The sequence below is a fragment of the Podarcis gaigeae genome (genome assembly GCF_964106915.1).
Source record: "Podarcis gaigeae genome assembly, chromosome: 5".
NCBI lineage: Eukaryota > Metazoa > Chordata > Lepidosauria > Squamata > Lacertidae > Podarcis > Podarcis gaigeae.
The window spans coordinates 30966458-30989782 of NC_139681.1; the positions used below are offsets into that span (position 1 = coordinate 30966458).

The window sequence follows — 23325 nt, forward strand, 5'->3', positions numbered from 1 at the left end:
CAATACAAAGAAAGGAGCCGCAAAAAAGGATTCAGGACAAATCAACTGACTGAAAGCACTTGGGTGACTGAACTATCCAAAGTTCTTTAGATCAGAAATTGGTCCGAAAACAGCAGACCTGTCTGGAAAGAGCAGACCAGGAGGATGTTGCTTGACTTCCACAGATGCAATGAAAATCAAAACAAACCCACAGACGTGATTGCCCTCATGTGAGATGGGTGGGTGGGTAACACAAGTCCTGCCCCTCTGCTTTATAGTCACTTTCCTGCAGCTATAAATGACTGCAGTGAGTGCCACTTCAAAGAGAAGCTGATGAAAGGCACTTGAGGGACCTGTGGGGCTTTGGAGGAGGTGGGAGCCTAGTATCCAATCCCACCCAGCAGTTTTGCATAAATAAATAAATCATCTGCAGAGAAAGGGAGAGCAGAGGAGGTTGCTTTGGGAAGCCGTGCAGCCAGCATATCTGAGACAGAGAGGAGAGGAGAGAAGAGAGAGAGAGTGTGTATGTGTGTCATATTACAGAGAAGTCAGGAACAGCCACAGTACAACTCCCAATCATTTGAGAATTACCTCTCTCTAATGGGGACCTCCATGCACAATCTGTTGCCTGCTCTGCTAAGGAACTGAAAACTTATCAAACAAAGAGGGAGGGAGGAAAAACAGAGACAACAAACGAGGCTGATAGACAAACAACAACAACAACAGCCCTGATCAGATTGTTTTCCCTCCCCTCCCAAAAAAACCTCCAAAACTTTTCTGGAGTTTGATTTTTCCCCTCGGAAGGGGAAAATTCTTTTCCCTTCACCTTTTGATCCCTATACATTTTTGTTTGGTTTTGTTAGCTGTCCTTTTTTTTTCTTCCTTCAGTGGCATTTGGGATTCCCTTGGACGGTGCTCTTTTCATGCGTTCTGGATTGTACTTCTGAGAGGAAGATTGCAGCTTTATTTATACTATATTTATTTATTTATTGCCTCTCAGGCCAGGGAAGGAATGGTGGTGGAGGAGAAGGGCTGGAAGGGGGCTGCTCCTGGTGCCTTGGAGAGCGGCTGCCTCACACATCCCAGGACAGGAGATGGGGAAAGATGCTGTAAGATACCTCTTCTGCTGAGCTCTGGGCTGCCTGGAGTATCTTTACTTTCTTTGGTGCTCAGCCTCCTGCTGTACTTCAGGACGTCGGACCTGCAATCCAGGGTTTCAGATTTGGAGGCAGACAGATCCGCTCCGCTGCCTGCCTGCCTCTCCGCAGACCAAATGGAGACAGCTATTTTGGGAAGAGTTGACCAACTGCTTGCTGAGGTCGGTGCTCTTTCATTTTCACAAATATGTTTAAAACCCTCTGTCCTAGTCTTCTTCCTGCAAAATCCAAGCTTCTTGTGGAGTTGTTTTGGCAAATGATACACCAGAGTCTTTGCTGTTGCCAAGCACTGTGAAACGTCTCTGATCCTTTCTCTGGGGCTTGGGATTTCACTTCTGTTTGACAGCCCACGAGTTCTCCGAGCCTTCCTTGGCAGCTTTAAATTATGTCAGCTTTCCTCCCTCTTATTCTTCTCCCCAGCAGAAATAGATGAGTAGGTAGGTTGACAAGCAGACCAGATAAATAACTAGCATAGAATTAACATCACCTGTTTAATCTATGCAGCTTGAATCTATAGGTGGGAGCGTGAGTTCACTGGGACTTTTGCCCGAGGAAGTGTTCACAGGAATGCAGTCCCGAAGTGACAGCCAGATCCTATGCATCTTTACTTCAAAGTATGCACCCCTGGATTCAATAAAGCTTTCTTCCATATAAGTATACATGGGATTGCAGACTTACATCTGGTAACTGGAAGCTTGTGGACTGATACGGCAAAGCTGAAACCAATCGGAAGCTGCACATGGGGGAGCATGCATTGAAGCTCACTAAAGTAGCTAAACATGCAGAGTCTATAATCAGGTAGAAGGGAAAGAGGATCAGGGAAAGGTTAAGGGGCATCTTGATTCCTCATTGCTTGTTGGAAGGCTTTCAGAATAAGCTGCTCTCCATTTCAACCCAGGTTGCTTTCTTCTTCTTCTTTTTTACAGATGTTGCTTTGCGGCGGGGGTGGGGTGGGAACACGATGGCAAAAAGCAATATACTGGCAAGGCAGTGCTAAGAAGTAAAACTAACTCTGCTAAGAATCTCATAGGTGGAGGGGGAGGAGAATAACAATGAAATTAGAGAGGATCTGTTTACTGACTCTTGGCGGGGTGGGGGGCAACTGCATAAACAAGTGCTGTTACGAGGAGTTGGCAAGACCACACACAGAGAGAAATAAGATCTTGAAGCTCGGATGCAGACTACTCCAGTCCAGTCACATGAGAATTCCCACTGCTCTGCTCCAGTGTGCCAATCTCTGTGGCCCCTTCACTCTTTCTGCCAGGTGTGGCCAATGGCCATGTTGCATCTCTTTTACATCATTAATTACATGTGTGTTTGAAGCAGCATTCTACACTCCCAACCAGCAGTGGCTCCTTTGGACCTTATCCTGAGTTCTTTCCAAGTCCTGCTGCCTGAGATCATGTTAACTGAAGATGCCAGGCTTTGAATCTAGGACCTCCTGAATGCACTCTGCCACTGATCTGCAGCTGTTCCCCTATGCTTTCCATGTTTAATATTAAACACCTCATGGATACAGATGCATTTTAGACTCACAGCCATTCCATAAGCATTTCTCCCAGTTCACAGGTGGTGCAGAAGAGTCACACAGCATATTCCAAGTTTCAGAGTAGCCAGGGATGGAAGACAACTCTCCAGAATCTCAATCCAATGCCTTGACTGGAAACTAGCTTCTTTATCCTTGCCATGCAGAGCTCCCCCCCCCCCCAAGCCGGAACTAAGTTATCAGGTGAGCGCCATTGCCATTATAAGAGAACAGGGGAGGCATTCACAGTGAGTTCCAACACCTCTTTTCTAGAAAAATAGCACTGTTGCCATGTTTTGTACAATCTATTACATGCAAATTGATGCTTTTGAAATATGGTGCTGGTGGAGACTCTTGAGAGTCCCATGGACTGCAAGAAAATCAAACCTATCCATTCTGAAGGAAATCAGCCCTGAGTGCTCCCTGGAAGGACAGATACTGGGCTGAGGCTCCAATACTTTGGCCACCTCATGAGAAGAGAAGACTCCCTGGAAAAGACCCCAATGTTGGGAAAGATGGAGGGCACAAGGAGAAGGGGACAACAAAGGACGAGGTGGTTGGATAGTGTTCTCGCAGCTACCAGCATGAGTTTGACCAAACTGCGGGAGGCAGTGGAAGACAGGAGTGCCTGGTGTGCTCTGGTCCATAGGGTCATGTAGAGTCGGACACGACTAAACGCCTAAACAACAACAATTACATGCAAGCCCCAAATAATATGTTGATGCTTGCTTGTGGGATGAGAGTAACTTAAACAATGAAATATTGCCTCTCAACTAATTATTGTTATTTCCTGTTCTCTAAAAACAGCTATGTTCTTCCTTAATTAATTTCATGTCCTTAGGAAGAACAAACAGATGGTAGATTTTGAAGGGGGATACATGAGAGAAGCATAGAGACACACAGAGGCAGGAGTCCTGTCTGTGGAAGACTGGCTGCACTCCAGCATAAGGAGATAATTCGCTATCAGATTGTGCCTGAAACCTGGCCTACATGTGCAGCAGGATAAGGTTGTAGAGTTCTGCGGGGATGGGATGGACTGTACCACTTTGGATTAAGGGCTGAGCTAAAATTTCTCAGAATATGTTTTTTTTGTCAGGGGGGTGGGGACCCTTGAGATTTTTCTTTCTCCACCTAGCTATAAAATGAAGGCCACTTTGCAGCATTTTATTCAAATATTCTGCTGTCCTTCTATCCCCCCCCCCCCCTTCTGCTGTATGCCCTGGAATGGCACAATGTTCAGCGCATCAAAGAGGATGCAAAATGATGACCAGGCTGCCTAAACAGCTGCTGTTGCTGTCCTTTGCAGCAGATAAGCAAACAAACCCTTTGTGGGAGGCTGAGGGGGAGGAGCACTGTGGGTTAAACCACAGAGCCTAGGGCTTGCTGATCAGAAGGTCAGCGGTTTGAATCCCCGTGCCGGGGTGAGCTCCCGTTGCTCAGTCCCTGCTCCTGGCAACCTAGCAGTTCAAAAGCACGTCAAAGTGCAAGTAGATAAATAGGTATTGCTCCAGTGGGAAAGTAAATGGCATTTCCATGCGCTGCTCTGGTTCGCCAGAAGCGGCTTAGTCATGCTGGCCACATGACCTGAAGCTGTACACCAGCTCCCTTGGCCAATAAAGCCAGATGAGTGCCACAACCCCAGAGTTGTCTGTGACTGGACAGGTCAGGACTAGACTGGTCAGGGGTCCCTTTAAAGGTCAGGCCCATCCCTGAGAAAATGTTGGAGATTTTTTCCTGCTCTTGGAGAAAATCGATGAAATGGTTCCCTCCGTTTTTCTGCCCACAAACAATGTGGTGACAACTCTTAGGCAGTGCTGTGTTTCAGACTATATGTGGGAAGGACACCACTTTTGAAAACACTTGTATATGTATTTTACAATCCCTGTAAGTAGGAAATTGGTGCCGCAAGGGTTGAGCTGAGCTAGAACTGTTATCCTGTTTGTTTTGTTATCTGAAGTAGTACAGTGCCTCTGGAAGATTCTGCTACCACTTTTTCTGCTGCATGTGCAGAACAATCAAGGCTTCTGATAGGAGGGACTGGGAAAAACAGCATAATGAGAGTTTTTGATCTAAAAATATGGGGACTTTTTGCTTTTACAACCATTAATTGCTGGTTTGCGCAATTGTTTTGACAAAGCTGTGCCATTGCTAAGGGCTGTGGCTAAGTGGCAGGTAGAGAAGTTTCCAGGTTCAAACCTCGGCATCTCCAGCTAGGGCTTGGGATGTCTCCCTTTCCAACTTTCCCCTGCTCTTCATCCATCACAATGATTGGCATTTCATTTCGCTAACGTACACTGAATAACCAATGTTTGAAACCCAAACACAAAGTTTGTTATATAAATGATGGGGCTGGTGGTGCATGTGGTAAAAAAAGTGACATTCTAGGCAGTACCGCAATGACCGCTCCCCGCTTAAAACGGGGGGGGGGGCGCCCTTTGCGTGGACGCGCGCAGCCCTAGTCAGTTGTCCAATCCCACCTGGGGGAAGCGTTGCCAAGGAGCCCAGGCCAGGTAGGGGGGGATTACCTGCCCACACAATAGAGGGAGGATCTTACCTGGGAATCCTCACTTGGCTCCAGAGCTTCTCCCACCCTACCCACCCTCAGTTAATGTCTTCTGTTGCAGGTTAACTTTTCTTCACAGGTATGCGGGCGCTGCTACGTTAAGGTCGCTGTTAAAGGGCCGGAAAGGAATTTCCCTGCATTGGCAGGTTTCGCCTTTCCCGTAGCAAAACGTCACAACTTTGGCGGTATCAGACCTTGGGCGGAATCCTTTAGTCCATCTTCCTCTTTGCGGCGGCGATACTAGGGTTCTCCGTTAACGGGGTTTTTGAAGGGAGGCTTTGACCATACGCTGAAAGGTCGTCATTGCTCTCCCCTGTGGCGGCGGCGTAACGGGGGAGGCTATCTCTGCTTGGACATATGTTCTCCAGAGCCGGCCCATCCCCCCCCCCACTGGATAACCCTGAAGCTCCCTAGGTCCCCGGCTGGGGACTGGGGAGGGAGAATGCCCAATGCCTGAGCCAAGGTCTACCCACATTTGAAATTTACTAAAGTTGTGGCCAATTTAATCCCCATAGCACGTTGTCTTGAGTCGTTATTCCACATAATGGGGGGGGGGGGAACCGCTCAGGATCTGGGGACTCCGCCTGTCCACGCAAAGATATTACTATGCTCAACAACCATAGATACACACTTCTTCCTGACCAAATCATAGAAATTATGTTCCCTAGACCAGCAGTTTGTTTTCTTTTTAAAATTTCTATTGGTTTATCTGTCCATTTCTTTAGGAATTTACATACCATCTTTCACCATGAGGTCACAGGACGACGTACAACGCATTAAAACACATCAATAGATATTCTAAAAGCTATTAAAACAGAAATACAAGACAAGCGCAGCATAAACTAAGAAAGAAAGCATAAAATTTCTATATCACTATACACAAGGTGGTTTACAAGCTGAAGAAACAATTTTTGCTATGAATTGCAGAGGAAAATCAATAATGGTGGTTAAGCTTCCTTTGTTTACCATTAGTGAAAGACCCATGATAATCTTGCAAGGAACAACATGGTTCTATGGCACATGACTGGGAAAACCTTTTGTTGTTGGACTACAACTCCCACCATCCCTGACAACTGACTGGTCTTGCTAGTTAGGGATGTTGGGAGTTGTAGTCCAACAACAGTTGGGGACCCAAGTTTGAGAAACACTAGATTCATGGAAAAAGTGTATTCTATTAGATTGATCAAGATGCAGTTGCAATTGCTTTGCTGGAGTTAACCAGAGCAGGTGAGAAGAGAATGATACACGGTAATGGGCCCTTTCTGCTTTGTTCTCTGTGAGTGCCAAAGGAAAGATTGACAAGCAAGTATGGAGGAGAGAGGCATGAGGGAGTTGCTGAGGCAAGATAAAGTGGAAAAGAAATACAGGCAATTCTGGTAAGAGACAGGGAGAGGAATGGAGAAAGCAAGGATAGGAGACTATCATATAGGATGACAAGAGAGATGGATAGCAGAATGGAACCAGGAAAGAAAACAGTATAGAATGACTCACCCCCCAAGCAGAGCATTAAGTCCCTACTCTTTTTCACGTTGTCAGTACTTCTACCGTCACATTCTCATGAACAAGTTACAGTGGCTCCTAATGAGTTTTACAGCTGCAAGGTTCACATCATTCAACAACAACACAGAATAAAGCACAGTGTGGTTTTTAAGGGAGGCGGAGGGAAGCAAATGCACTGAATTAATGAAGCAGCTCAGCTTTAACTTGGTTTCTTTCCTCCTTATTTTGCAAGCACGGGGCATTTTAGAAAGTTAAGCACACTTGGGTTTCCTTGATCTCAGCAGAAAAGTAAAGCATTTGCTTAACAGTCATTAAATCTGGTGGCTGATCCATCCTTATCTTTGGCTGAATTCTGCCCCATAGCAGTAAATGCAAAGGACGTTGTCCTTTTCAAGCCATGTGAATGGATTTCTGTGCTTCATACATTGTGTCTATATGGGACTTTGATGCATCCTTATTCAATGATGAATGCCATAGTAAAAGTAGGTGGAGAGAATGGGTTCCTGTAACTCTAGAACTAGGGTCACCCAATAGAGTCAAGACAGACAATAGAAAGTATTTTTTCACATGAAACCTAATTAACTAATGGCATTTCCTGTTGGCACTGCACACTGTGTGGCAATGGCCATCAACTTAGCTGCTTTCAAAATGAGAATAGACAAATTAATGGAGGAGAGGCCTTTCTGTGGCTATTAGCCAGAAAAACTAAGTGAAACATCATTATTCAGAGGCAGTACACCACTGGTGGGGGCATAAGCTGGGAAGGGATATTATTATGTGGCTTAGGGCCCATATTTCTGGAACCGCCTCTCCTGGTATGCCCCGCAGAGCACCTTAAGGTCCATGAATAATCATAGTTTAGAGGTCGCGGGCCCTAAGGAAGTTAGATTATCCTCCACCAGGGCCAGGGCCTTCTCAGTGATGGCTCTGACCTGGTGGAATGCTCTGTCCAATGAGACCAGGGCCCTGCAGGATTTAACTTCCTTCCGCAGGGCCTGTTAGACAGATCTATTCCACCTAGCTTACAATTTGAACTTAGCCTGATCTTTTATTCCCCTTCCTTCCCTCCTTCTCCCCTTTTTATGAAGATTACCCGCTCTGGGATCCCACAGCTAATTCTCCCCTGGTCTCCTCTCTGGCCCAAATAGGGCTAATTTAGCCAGCTAGCCCTGATGATCATCTAATGTTTATTGGATGGATTTCCCCCCTAAATTGATTTTTGATTTTATTGTTATTCACGTTTTATACCGTATTTTATGCTGTTTTTTGTAGCATCAATTAAGTGTTTTAAATTTGTTGTTAGCTGCCCTGAGCCCGGTTTTCTGAACTGGGGAGGGCGGGGTTTAAATAAAAATTTATTATTATTAAAATTTCTATACTGCCATTCATTCAAAGAACACAAGGTGGTTTACAATGTAAAAACACAAAACTGCATACAGTGGTACCTCTGGTTACGTACTTGATTCATTCCGGAGGTCTGTTCTTAACCTGAAACTGCTCTTAACCTGAAGCACCACTTTAGCTAATGGGGCCTCCTGCTGCCACCGCGCCGCCGGGGCACGATTTCTGTTCTCATCCTGAAGCAAAGTTCTTAACCTGAAGCACTATTTCTGGGTTAGTGGAGTCTGTAACCTGAAGTGTATGTAACCTGAAGCGTATGTAACCCGAGGTACCACTGTACTTCAATAACAAACAAAAACAGTATTGTTTGTTTCCTTCATATCCTGCTATGGGCATCCTGAAAACCTCTGGGTTAACCACTGTGGGAAAAGAATGCAGTACTAAATGGAAATTTGCTCTGATCCAGGAAGGTTCTTCTATCCCTTTTCTTGTGTTTTAATGACTGATCCTAATTACATTGATCACAGCTAAGGGGGTCAGGTGCAGAAGAACAACAGGGTTGCTCCACCTTTAAGAAGTTAGGAAAAGAGAGGATTTGAACAGGTGTAGCTTGTAACTGTCTTCTATACAACCATCAAAGGTGCAGGAACCCTGTCCTCTTTTGCATCTGGCTGTTCCACATGTCTTAGATCGTGGTATTTATTTTCAGGTGGACCTCACAAAGTGGTTTGCATATGATTATGACAACAATAAGCATTGGGGGCACAGGGAGAGGTTATAAGAACATGACAAAGACAACCGTTTGTTTAGAGGATGTGGTAACTGCTTCTTCTCTACTCCCAGCAAGGTTAGATGATTCTGTAGGTGATGACATTTTGGGGAGGAAGGGCCATCACTGGGAGCTGGTTTGTTGGACGTAAGATCAATTGGGTTTCATGGGAGTTGTTTCCTGGTAAGTACACTCCAGAGTGTGGCCTAATGCTGCAATTCCATTTCCTTTATTGGTAACAAACCTCACTGTACTCAGTGGAACTTCCGCATGTGTAAAACACAGATAGGATCAGGCTGCATATTTTACTAAATTCAAGACAACTCAATAACACTTAACTAAAGGCTAAAGATGGCCTAAAGTCAAGATTTATAAAGAGGTTCTTTCTGTGTCTGATACTAAACAGCTGGGCCTGACAAGTACCCCAATGGAGCCCTGCATATGCCACTAGATACTCTGAAGAAAGGGTGATGCATTTCAAAGCATCACATAATAGTATGCTTTTCTCAAAATTTGATCAATGTATAGAGGTTTTGACGGACTGGTTTCTTTGGAAAGCATTACTTGGATCACTGTGTAAATTTGATTTTAATATTCTTAGCTGCGGAAGGACCTCCTGCCACGTATGAACCTAAGACACTGAAAGCCAATTAAAATATGATCCATGCATATTGTCTAACACTCAGAAGAGAGGAGGGGGGGATGAAGGACTTGTGAATGGGATGTATACTTTGAGCATGGGTATATCCAGATGCAATTATCAGTTGGGACATGCTATAGTTTTTTCCTGCCTGTTGACACACTATTGACAGATACTCTGGCAAAAATGATCAGATCCTGATTTGTTCAGAAAGATTGCACTAACAAGAACTTTTGAACACCCAGAAGCTTAGCATTCAGCAGCTAAATGTTAATTTGAGGCAACCACCCTTCTCAGTTGCTGTTTGTCAGCATTGATGTGTCTTCCTCTCTCTATATGTGGAGGCCCAGGGCAAGTGCCCTTAAATGCTCCCTCCCCCACAGGTTCTGTTCCTTAAGTACTACCAGTGACAGTGAGCAGCAAGCAATGGCATGAGGTTTTCTGCCAACTGTGTTTCCCTGACAAATGTGTTTGTAGACTGAGAATGATGTAGATGGTACGGAGAGTACCCTGGCTGCAAGGCGAAATTCTTCAGCATTTATGGGACAAAAAACAAAACAGTGGCATTTTAGGCATAGGCAAAGCTTTCAAAGAGAAAAAGCAACTTTCTCCCATAGCAGGTCACACTAGTGGCTCTGACTTCTAAAAGTTGACTTTATTATCACTTTGCATCTGTGCTTGTTGGACAAAGGCAACCTGGGCATGTATAAGTCATCCAATAATCCATTTGTTGTTTTTAGAGTTGTTGGAGAAGTTTTAGGAGCTGCATAGTGGGAGGGGCAATAGAACATTGTCTTCAGTTATGAATAGAGACCTAACTTTATGCTGAAAGAAACCCACAATATACCAGTACATTTGTGCTTGGGATTTAAAATCGATCATCTTGAAGAATACAGAAGATAGTGGTCTGTGTGTGATGCCACCTTACTTCCTTTAAATTCCTCCTTAAGACCTACCTTTTCTGTGAGGTCTTTGGGTCAGGCCCCCAATTCTCATGCCCTACTGCAACTAAGCCTGTAACAAAGGCTAAGCACAGGTATGTGAAACATTCACATATCGCTCCTGCCTCCACTTCTCTCCCAGCCCTCTGCTGTTTCCCCTGTGTCAAACTTTGATTGTAAGCTCTCCATGATGTGCATCTGCCTTTTATAGTCTATAAAGTGCTATGCACAGGCTATCTAAAACTAGCTTTCAAAGGATAGCTTTTGTCATTTCCATTTTGCTTGAAGGCCAATCTGAAAACTTACATACTAAATAAGTTGTTTTGATTATCACATCATTTTCCTTGGTGAAAACCCACAATTTTTTTGAAGATAGGGGTTTGTAGTTTTTCTCTGTGTGAGTACAGAAATGGTCTTTCCATGTCTTCCAATTTACATTCCAATATATTAAGCTTCCTAAGACAGTTCTAGCCCTATGACCACCATTCTTCAATTGTCTTTAGCAGTCTAGGGTCACTTCTGAACAGCTAGTATATTGAACATTTGTCTCTACTTATTTGCACAAAATTTGTGGGGCAGAGAGGCAAGGTCAGTTATTTATTGAGCATTCATTCTGATATACAGTACTTGCAGGGAGATTACACAATGTTGTATCAAGCAGTCATTATCCTATTCCCAGTGCCTTTTCTTGTCACTCGCCTTATTGCAAAAAGTCTGGTTTTGAGTAGAAGCTGGTTTGTTGTGCAAGAGCACCAAATCAACTTTAATTGCACAAGCTGAATTTACCAGTATGTGATTGTATCCTACCCCAAAATGACAACCATCTGGTAGTGCCCTAGGTCAGAAGGTGCATATTTCCCAAGTTATTGGAATAGTATGGGAAGTAACAGTCTTTTCTGATAACAAAAAGAACCAGAAAATGCTGCATTTCTTTCTTGCGAGCCGAAATAACCTTCTCATCTCTTCTCCCACCTTTGAGTTGCAACAATACTTGGCCACAGCCAAAAAGGGAAAACAATGCCACTTTTTTCGTATCCCGACTGCCCTCCCCATTTTGACTGCCATTCTCTTTGCATTTGCCATATTCTGGTGCTATAAACAGTACATCAAAGAGCTGTGTTCTAAGCCTGAAGCATTAGCTTTCACTTGTTAGAGGACGAGTTGTCACAGAGACCTTCTGACCATGCAAATCATGTCACATGGCCTCATCCCTGAACTTGCCAGAAGGAATGACATATGGTACCCTACAAGTTCCTAATGGAGCAATCTTACTGAGATGGCAAATGCCTGTGGTAAGATCCTTAAATTAACACTTGGATGTATAAAAGGAGGCAATTAGGTCTTCAAAGACCAGGTTACATATCAAACTAAAGGATATGGATGTCCTATTTATGGCCCTAGCTGAAACTTAATACACACAGTTGAGAAGATCCAAGATACAGAATTAGAATCTCTCACTGGTTTTGAGGTAAACATCAAGGATGAAGAGTGGAACATTTCCAGAACAGAGGTTCATGTGCATCAAAATTTTTGTTAAAGGGAAGACACACAGTTACATAGTATTTATTGGGAACTCCATGGTTTCAACTAGAAAACCTCACAGGCTGAGACCTAGCCTAGTAAGTTATTGTTTATGCTCAGCCATCGGAGTCTTAAGGCACTGAAGAGACTAGGTGTGTGCAGCTTCAGACCCTCTGGTTGGAAGTATAACATCTTTGGATTGACCAGCCCAGTATAAATACTAGTAGCCTAGTTGTTTTCCCATGCCAAGTTAATAAAGCAGTACCAGCCTGCAGATCAGACCCCATTAAATTAATTGAGTTCAAGCCCCTGGGTTGGACAACTCACCCTTCAAGCCTAAATTTGAATATTGTTTCTTATAGCCCTAATGTGACCCTGATAATATGTAAGGTACAACTATCTGAAAATACAGACTTGTGAAGATTGAGGGAGAAGGAATGGCATATCTATATTATAAATTGAAATTTAATAAAATAAATAAATAAAACAAAGCTGGGGGTTTTTTATATATATAAAAAATTGTATGTAAACTTTCTGAATTTTGGCTTCAAATCTATTTGAAGCCCTAAACATTTTCCCTTAGAAGTCCCACTGAATTCAGTGAGACCTAATTTCTAGCAGAAATATGCTAGGGATTGCAGGTTTATGGCCTGATCCTAAACATACTTGGAAGTAAGCCCTATTGAATTCAACGAGACTTTCTCCCGAGTAACTCTGCATTGGACTGTAGCCAGATTAATAAATGATCTGATAACACAGCCGTTCCTTCTGAGTCTGAAGTGGTTAAGTTTGTGTGTGTTGCTGAGCATCTCAGTACAGTACTTAGGAAATTCAGGTCACCATATACTGAGTCTTAAAAACAGATCAAGGAGGCTAAAGATAGGTTCCTATTTCTGACAGTGTTGGTTCCTCTTATCAGGTACATGGCTAAGAAAAGGTGAACATGATACATGGTGGATTTGAAGCAAAGCTCCTTACTTAGTTGCAATAGTATGCCATTGCATTGGCCGTGGCACATGAATCTGATGCAGTTTTCTAAATGTTCTAGGAAGCTGCCTTATACTGAGTCGGATCCATGGTCTGTCTAGCTCCGTATTGTCTATACTGGTTGGCACTGTATAACTTTATCTGCTAAGAGATTGTTGTAATCAAACGTTATATAAATTGTCAAAATAAATAAATAAATAATGTAGAGGAGAACTAGCAACACTTGATGGAGCAGATTTATTACTGAGGGTTGGTGTATGTGTAGTAGATGCAGCTGTCAGAAATTAGTCTTCTCTATTAAAGACTATAATATTTGCAGGTAGGTACTCACCCCACCTCAACTGCAATCTGCATTTATGGTGACTGAGGGTAAGACAGGGGTAGGGCTTAAGGGAAGTGATGTGGTAGTTGAATACGTGTAAACATTAGTGATCACATAGGATTGGGTTGTCTTATTACATGGAGGACGTTTTTGCCTGACATTCCCATGGTGGCTACTGTATTTAGAAGAGTGCTCCCAAACCTAAATTGTTGTGTCTGCCACATGGAATTTTCCCTGCGTGGGTAATTGCCCCTTTCTGCAGCAATCCAGCCCCTCAGCAAGGAATCACATTTAGAAATTCTGTCAAATTTGCTCTGCCTGCTTTCAGTCAAGCGGATGTTGAGATTAAATTTGAAGGCAATTGTCTGTCTTTGATCCGAGACCAGATGTCTTTTTCTCGCTACACTTCTGGGCTGAATTCCTTTCAAAAGCTGTTTTCTAACATGCACAAGTCTTGGGTTTCATTATTATTAATGTAGCTTTCCCCTCCTGCCTTCACTTTATAGAGATTACAATTCAACATGCCAAGACATCGGGAAGCCAGAGACATCCACCAGCGATGCAACTGTCCAGCAGGTAGGAACTCCATATTGTGGTGGTGGTGGTTATGACGGCTTTTATATACAGTAGATATGGAGTATCATTTGAGTCTTTATGGGTATGCAAGGAGAGGGCAACTTTGATCAAATGCAAAACGCAAGCCCTTGAATTCATTGAAGGTTGTGTGAAAACCAGCATTGTTTTGGAATATTTGTTTGTTCTCTGATTATTTTTTATTTGTCTCCTTTGATCTTTGATTACTTTATTTGTTTTCAAATATTTATCCCCTGTTCCTCAACTAACAATTAAAACCAACATTCTGGTAGTGTTCATGCTTGCAGTGTTCTGGGGCATAGCTAGCTGCTCTGGCACTCAGGGCCGCATGGGAGCGCCGCGATCCGCACACGGAGGTGCCGCAGTGAGCTGCCCACAGAGTCTGCCTGGTGGACGCAAGCCCCATGCTGCCATTTTGGGCAGTGTGGGGCCCCGAGCCACCACATTAGTTCCAGGAAAGATGCGTGGCTCAGGCTCACTGCAGGCCAGGCCCTGCAGTAAGTGCCCCCCCCCCCCGCGGTGTGCCATTTTGTCACCCCCCTCAAGGATGACACCGGGGCAGACCGCACCTCCCACACCTCTCTTCCTATGCCCCTGACAGTGTTCTCCTCTCTTCAAAACCTACCTCTGTTAATGCCACACACTGATGTACCATAATGTCATAATCTCTTCGGAAGGCAAATATGTCACAGCCATTCTAATTGCACTGATTTAGCTACTCTGATGACAAAGAAAAACTGGGTAGTAGGCCAAGGCATCTGAATGTTTAGAGGGTCTGAGGACTTACAAACTTTGAATTCTAAGGTCAACAAGCAACATGTGTTTAATTATATTATTTAAGGGATAGAGGGGAAATTTATTTGGTTCACATTTTAAAGCAAACTGGCTTAATTCACAGTTCTGGATTTCTATACGGATTGGACCTTAGTTAGCAATTGAGTTGTGTATTTCTCTGGATTTTGTGACACACTTTCAGTTCAAACATGCGCATTTTAGAGGGGAATCCATAAAAATTGCACAAAATGCATATTTATGAGGAAAGCACATACAAAAATGTGCGCAATTTTGTTGTAAAGTCTTCATATGGTTAAAAAAAACTTCACGGAAAATGGGACGGGATGAATTTAAGATTGATTGAATGTATGCAAAACTGAGTGTTCATCTAGGTAGTTCCATTCATCCCTATTTTATATAAACATTTCCTACAAACCATGTTTGTTCAAAATGCTGAAGTGGTTCCAGGTATTATTTTTTTAAATAATTACTTAAATAATAAAAACAAAACACACTGGTAGAAATATCTAGACATATGTCAAATATATAAGTGCTTGAAAAGGCAAACCAACCTGTGCTTGAATGGCATTTTAGATTGGCCATCTTGATCGGGGTTTGCATTGGACCCATATACCACCTCTAGCACTCCCTGCCATTCTCCCTTTTCCAGTGAAAAACAACAACATTCCTTTGGGGAAAGGGAGGAGAGTAGCAGGTTGTGGAATGGTTGCATCTACACAGGAGAGTCTCTCCTCATCTGCAAATGACACATGGGATGTCTTTTCCTACTGGGCATCATGGGGTTTGACTGTATATTGCCTCTTATTAGCTACAAATGATGTGTGTGGGTTCATTTTCTCCCAGAAATTGTTACGCTTAAAATCAACCCCTATGATCTCCAACTGGAAAAAGTGTTCCACATGTCAGTCCCTCTGCTGTCAACTATCCATCTATCTTCTCTAAGCCAAGGCTTTTCCTTGGAAAAGGAGGAGAAGTAGCAATGAAGGGGATTGGCTGTAGCAGTGGTTTTGAATGTTCATATTGACATCCCAAAAGCCCTTTGATGGGAATGAACATTTGAAAATCTTCATTTTTCAAGGAAATCAGGCGGGGGAGAGCAAGTCTCCTCTGTAGAGACTTGCTCATGAAATGTTTTAATAAAACATATTTTAATGAGTGAGACTGCTAGCTCAGGACATTGAGACTGCCTTGAATCAAAGTAATGTATACCTTTGGAATGTAAGCACAATTTTAGAAGGATTCAGTATGTTAAGGCAATGATTTAGAATGACATCATTTAGCTACTCCTGCTTTTGATAATAATGATGATGATGTCAGGGCTGCAAGGTGATCTATGCCAGCAATATAAAATGTGGCTGTTAAAGCCAACATATTTGGTATTAATGTGTTTTTTCTAATTTATACCACTGGACACAGCTGTAGAAAAGCTATGAACACTGCAGTCCTATTCAAAATGTAACATCATGCATTTTTCTAATTTCTAATAGTGCAATCCTACACATGTCTACTCAGAAGTAAGCACCATGGAATTCACTGGGCTGGTGGGAATTATGAATGGCCATGCAGAACTGTTGATAATCTCACACATGTGGTAAATGTGGAAAGTAGTGGAATTATACTAGTGAATTTCTGCAGTTGTCAGAGTACAGTTGTCATCAAAATTTTGCCTAAAGCAAAATTCAAAGCAGTTTTGATGGTGCTTTCTCAAGTGAAACATCTGAGGAATTTGAAGGGAAGCCAGAAGAGTTTCAATGATACGAGCAACATTTGTTAAGTTAATTTTACACATGCCTATGTAACAATGACTCAGCAAATAAGTAAGTGTGTGTGTGTGTGTGTGTGTGTGTGTTTGTGTACATGTACAAGACTGAATATAGCAGGGGTGGGGAATTGATGACTCATAATTCCGATCCAGCTTGTCTGTTCTGTGGACAAGAGTCCTACTAGTATCATATAGTGGCAAAACCACTGAATGAAGTGTCTCTTCCGTCCTTTAGCTGCTGCCATTGAAAATAGATCAGAGCACTCCAAAAACAGGGAACAGCACTCTCTTCTGCTCTGATGTTTCCTGTGTGCACCTTTGGGAAACAGAGCAGTTAGGAGTGCTGTTTCTTGTTCCCAGAATACTTGGATCTGCTTTTGATTGAAACATGACATTGGACAGGAAGGGTGCCTTGTTCAGCAGCACCAATGGTGGACTGGGTTGGGGCAGACAGGTAACATTGCAACACTGAGCTGGGCAATTTAAACCCCTCCACACAATCCAGAACCACAGCAAAAATGGAAATTGAGCCAAAAAAGGTTATCCACTTATGCTTTATATGGATGCATATAAGCATTTATTTATGTATTTATTTACTTACATTCAGATCCGGATTGGTCCATCAGTATAGTGACAGTCCTAACTTAATCTTTTACAATATTATGTTGAGGCAAATTAGTTTATTTCCCCAAATATTCCTTTAAAACCCGCCTTTGTCCCCTCGCAGCGGCTTCCAACAGGAGATAAAAGCAATACACAACAGGAGATAAAAGCAATACAATAAATTTTTTTAAATATAAATTCAAAACTAAAAACCAGGCAAACACCAGTAGTGTAAAACAAACATCAAGAAAGGCTGGACAGAACAAATAAATACTTAGTGTCTGCTTAAAAGTAACAAAATAATGGAACCTTATTGAGATTCCTGCAACTCTTCCTTTCCCTAACCATATAGCACCCCTGTTGCAGCTGCGCTGGCACCTCCATATGCCCTAAGAGTCCCCCCCCCCCCATTCTACATTCTTGACAATTTTCTTAAAATGCTGCAATATCTCACCAATACAATTGATACACCTGAGAGAACACACATGTGGTGTGTGGACTTTAAAACTGCAAACACCACACACGGAGGTAGAGACGTCTGATTGCGTAATTGCTCTGGAAGATGTGTATGAAACAAACGCTTTAAAACATAAACAGTGTGAGCAAGAGCAGACAGCAAGAGTGATGTAGTGCTGTCTGTCTGCATACCAGCAGGTCAGAGAAAGCATGACTTTCATAATGCCTCAAGGTCCACAAGCAAACTGAAGCATCTTGTAAAATTATATCCCTCAATGTCTGTCATTGTCTTCTTTTGCACTGGCCATTATCAAAAGGAGGGATCTAGTCAGCTGCTGAAATACTCTTGGGACACCTCTCAACTTAAGAGTAGCTATTTATGCCGCATTTCTCAATGAGAAATAGGTCTTTATTTTACTGGGTTGCTGAATCATATGCTTCAACTTAGTGTTGAGCGAAGATGGGGGGGGGGGCATTTCAAGAAAACTCTGCTCTCTGTGACATGCCCCACTCCCAATATTTCAGCAATCATTCTGTGTTGTTCCCACTCTCCTCTGGAGAGGTAGCCTTGTTTCGAATGAATGGATGACTACATAACCAAGGAATACCCTAATTGGGTAACATGCATACGTGAATCTGTGACTTCCTTTTTTTGCCTCTAGGCACCTGTTGTATCATTACCAAAGATTCCAAGGACACGGATGCCATCTGCAAAATTCCCACTCTCATCCATTTCAGACACTCTACTGAATTCAATGGGTGGAATGCCGTATTGGAGTAGTGGTCTGGCAGGCAGGGCTCTGGTTGACTTTGAACAATGCAAGTGTGCTTTCTCACTGTGAATATTAAACCAGGAGAAGACCTTGGAAAACACTACACTCTTGACACCCCCCCAATGCCTGATATGCTTATGGGCTAGATAGATTCTTGATCCTAGACATTGTGGTCCTTGTGGGCAGATGTGAAGCTTTCTCAAACTTTAGGAAAGTCAGCATGATGTTTTCAAGGTTCTCTTCTAAAGCCAGCCCCTTATGGTGCCTATAAACAAGGAGACCTCATGTTCCTTCTTGAAAATAAATGTTTACCATAAGTGACATTGCACCATATTTCCCACAGGTTCTTCCCCGATTTCCGGGTTCTGCCTAGTGTGCAGAAAGGAAAAGAGAACACAAGTTCATCTGCAGACTTTTTGAAAGCAGCAGGGAAATTGTAAATGGTCCAAACTGTAAAATTTGTACTTTTAGTTTAACAGAAGACTGAGTAAAGCAAAGCTGTAAAGAGGATACATAAGTGTGTGTGTGTGTCTCGGTTATCTTAGCACTAAAGATAAGAACAATATAGACAGAACTAAAAACACAGTGTTTTAATGTTATTTATAGACACGATAAGGAAATCTATGTTTCCTTAAGCTCAGGAAACCGACACTACTAATCTGTCATGCTTTGGGATAGGTGTGGCACCCGCTTTGAGTTGAGTTTTTCTCTAGGGTCACCAAAGGTTTAAAGATCACCATAAGACTGTACAGGAAGTCTCTGAGCTGTGTCCATGATTGTTAGCTGCTGTGGTCTTGGCTGTTGCCGCCTAGCATCTTTGGATCTGATAAATGTTATTGTGAACTTTGTCAAAGCATGTACTTCACCCAATTTTTAGAACAAGAGTTGCTGTATGTTGTGTGACATACTGACCCCATTCCCAAAATAATATTTTCAAGGTCCTCTTAATACAATAAATGCCTGGTTAAATGAGATAATTCCATTACTCCTTAAAGGCTAACACATTATGAGAGCATAAGCTTTCATGGGCAGCCTAGAACCCACTTTATTGGCTGAGGAGTTGAACTGTTTTTGGATTTCAATTGCTTATGCAATGGTCTAAAATTTATGATTGCATTTTACTTTAAGAAAAAATCCCCCAACTTTAAACCACTGAAAAAACATTTTAAAGAAAGAAGGAACTGAACACACATCTGCAAAAGCATCTCATTAATTAAGCATTAGAATATCAACATATGTTGTTATAGGCTTGGGTCTCATAAGTCACCTTTGAACGGAGAATCCTTAGAAGTTTTAGAATGAAGTGCAAGGGATTAAGAAATAGCCAGCACAAAGTTGGCCATGGAGGTATTGTTCCACTCCATATCTAGAAGAAACCTGTTTTCTAGCTGTAGGCATAATTGTCTACTGTCCCGCTTTTAGCGGGACACCCCAGAATTACAGAAGTCATTCCAGTTTCTGACTGGATCCCGAGATGTCCTGTTTTGGCTCCCACAGGAACACCCCCCCAAAGGTGCCCGTTTTGAGGGGCTGTACTCTCCCAGGAGGCAGGTGACACCTGTGGGAGCAGGATCCCAAAAGACGCATGTCCTGATCGCCCTCTGTGGCATGTTGGAGGATATGGCTACAGGAAAAGCTATAAATTTAATCTGTAGTTTGGTGTGTATTTATTTTTAAAACTTCAAATAGGAAGTTATGGCGGGCACTGCTCAGGTTGGGACTGGGGTGTGTCAGTTCTGCAGTTGCAACAAAAATAATTTCCCCTACCAAAGTTGCTGTTTGCATAAAAAGGGATACCTATAGAAGCTTCTCTCCTGACATAAAAAGCAACTTTAGGGGGCAATTTTCATCAGTACCTCCATCCCTCACTACCGTCCACATCCTCATCAGCTCCCCACCCTTCCCATGGTTGCTGTTTAAAGCTTTTCTAAAAATAAATAAACCACACAACTCCAAACAATGGGTTTGATATAACATGTAACTTGGCTCTATGGTTCCAATGAAATCTGATGCCAGATAGATAAACTGTCCTAAACAGCTTCCCTAAGCCATGGGGGGGGGGGACCCACTTGGAACACTTAAAAGTATTCAGCTAGTGGGTATTCAAACTAAAGTGGGGTGGATAAGCTAGAAAGAAAGAGTTTTCAAACCATCCAAAATACTATGTCAAATAATGGGTTCTTTGTCAAAAATAAAAATAAAAATAAAGAGATAGGCTATTCTAAGGGGGCAGGAAATAGTTGAAATGAAATATCTATTAACAGCCATCCTTCAGGATATAGCAGGAACTATCTGAAGCCAGAGGTGTGGAAAAATACGTCTTTCACAGACAACTGTTTTGTCCATGTGTATTTTGATTTGGCATTTGACAATAAAGAGAGCCATTGTATATGTGGGCATTGCAAACAGACATACTTTTTCACAGGCACTACTTTGCTGTCCAAGGATACTAATTTTAAAAAGTGACTTGCTCTCACCCATTCATTGAGCTTCATGGCTGGGCCATGAATCCTGCACTGGAAAGGCTAAGTGTATCTTTGTGTATCTGCTATATCACATTGTAACTAAGAAACCAGTGAAATAATTTTGATTATTTTGCCAGAAGAAGGCTTGCGCTGCCAGCCTCTCACTGTTTACTATAGGATTTGGGATTTTGACACCTCTCGTTTCCACTGTTCCTTTGTCTTGGCTTTCTTCTTTTCATTCTGCCTGCAGTCAGCCTCCATTTACAGCCCACTTTTCTACTAGTTATTTTTTCTTTGTCTCTTCATCACTCCTTTCCGTCTCTGTCAGAGCTTCAGTCGAACTTTTGAACCCCCAAGTGGGTTCAAGGCGGAAGCAAAATGAGTTTTCCATCTTTCCAAGTAGCACTTTATTGTTTCTGTGGATTATAGTAGCACCTAAAAGCTTCATTGCTGTCAGGTTCAAGACTCTTGGGTGCTAGACCCAAGATATACATGTAACTAAAGGAAAGTTCTGACCCCTGGAGCGCACATAATCTTAACAATTGAAGGGGGAGAACTGGCCAACATTTTATAGAACATAGATGTGGGAAGGGAACAAGTGAAAAAGGCTGAGGCTGTGGATTATTGTTGCAATAAACAGCAGTTATCAAACTGTAAACTGTAACCAGGTGTGGTGTGGACATGGCGTGGTTAGTTGTGTGAGAGGATTCAGGCAGCAACACTGGATAGCTGTGGAAGCTCTACACTTGTAGCATGGGGGTAACTGCTCATAGATGGCTCACGTGTCTTCTCATGCTAAGATGCAAAGCAGCATTGCATAATCACCATTCAAAGTGCAGCAACCTGACCGCACCCTGCTGCCTGTCATATGAGCTGAGTGTTGGAACAGCCTGATGAAATGATTCTACCATCTGTCAGCTGAAAAAGGGTTCTGCTGGGGAACATCTTCAGGCCCATTTTAGAGGCGTTATTGGAAATCGATTGCGCTAATGACTTCCTTATTTCCTCCAAACATTTTTTTTCATTGCCTCAGAATATATAGAAAGAAAATAGGGCCATAACATCCAGATCTTGCTTTGTGAAGACCAGTGGCGTAGCGTGGGTTGTCAGCACCCGGGGCAAGGCACGTAATTTGCGCCCCCTAACCCGTGGATTTGCGCCCCCTAACCCGTGGATTTGCGCCCCCTAACCCCCAGATGTTGCGCCTGCCCCCCCTGCACCCCCCACGCTACGCCACTGGTGAAGACACTTGTGCCCTCTGAACACTGACATATGAAAACAGGCACTTTTCAGTAGGTCCTTTGAAGGACTGGCATTGTGGTGGAGTTATGTGGATTTTAAAAGTAGGGTGGCAGCCTTCAAACTTGGCAGCTTATGGAGAGTTCAGCTACTTGCTGTGGAGCAGGGCAGCATGAATATTGCATACTTTAAGGGCTTATTGCAACCAAGTATATTTGTTGGTAAGCAGAAAATGGAACACGTGTGGTGAAATGATGAACTGTGTGTGAACTAGGGAGTTCCTGGTTCAAATTATGCCTTGCCATGAACTCACTAGGAGAGTTCACCCTCTCTCAGACTCAAATTCCTATTTACAATATGAGAATACGAATGCCACCTGGAGGGAGATGAGGGCAAGATATGATATTAAATATGCTACTTTTCTCCAGAGGCTCTCTGTTGGCAGTGACAGTTTTAGGTGTGTCCAGCTGATGTGTGATTGTCGATGTGCAGGTCCTTTTGGACCCAGAAGAAAGCAGAATGGGGCAGGGTGTAATGAGAAACTCTGCCAACGCATGCAGGGGCTGGGAACAGAACCCTGTTGCGAAATGGTCGCTGCCTGTAGTCCTGTCTTAACTGAGCTATCTCTGACCTTGTTATTTAAGAGAGATTATAGCTCAGTGGTTAGAGCACTTGCTTTGCATGCAAAGCTTCTAGGTTCCATCTCCAGGTAGAGTTGGAAACAAATCCTGGCGGAAACTGTAGAGAGCCCCTGCCAGTCAGTGTAGACAATACTGAGCTAAATGGACCAATAGTGTGACTTTGTATATGTCCGACTCCTTCCTATGAATGCATAAGGTGTCCCTGTCAGATGTACAGCATAATCTTCCACATATAATATTGCAGTGTATGTACCTCTGTGTGGAATGAAACAGTCAAGAGTCTCATATTTCCCCCTCTTTCCCCCTTATGGCCCTGTTTCATAGAGTGGCTGCTCAGACTACATTTTATACATGTAGTTAAATCCTGGGTACAAAATAGATGCCTAGTGTGCTGCATGATAAAAGGAACACATATGAAAAAAAATCTTCTCATTCCCTTTAAAAATAATGGAAGAGGTGTCCATGAAAGGACTTGGCCTCCCATTCCACGTACTTAAAAAAATAAAAAGTAGCTATTTTTACCACCCTTCAAAAGTGCATACCTATTCTGTGATTGGGTTACTGCACTTGGTTACAAAATGCAGTGTTGGAAGCCACCCTCGTTTAAGCTTGGTTTATTTTCTAATTTTGAGCAAACAGTTCATGGGACACATCACCATAGAAGCAAGTCTTTGAATGGGTCCAAGATAACCATGAACAACATTGCATGCCAATGCCTGGCAGTTGGAGCAGCTATGCTGAATGATGTTCGC

The 23325-nt window shown here is 42.9% G+C and overlaps 1 protein-coding gene across 1 annotated transcript in view; it reads left to right on the top strand.

Annotated features, from left to right (window-relative positions):
* Window positions 1-306: 306 nt before the first annotated feature.
* COL13A1 (collagen type XIII alpha 1 chain) overlaps window positions 307-23325 on the top strand; it is a 147619-nt gene continuing 124600 nt past the window's right edge. Inside the window, exons 1-2 of the mRNA XM_083740709.1 lie at window positions 307-1297; window positions 13752-13821. The gene's annotated coding sequence lies outside the window, so the exon portion shown is untranslated. The remainder of the gene's footprint in view (window positions 1298-13751; window positions 13822-23325) is intronic.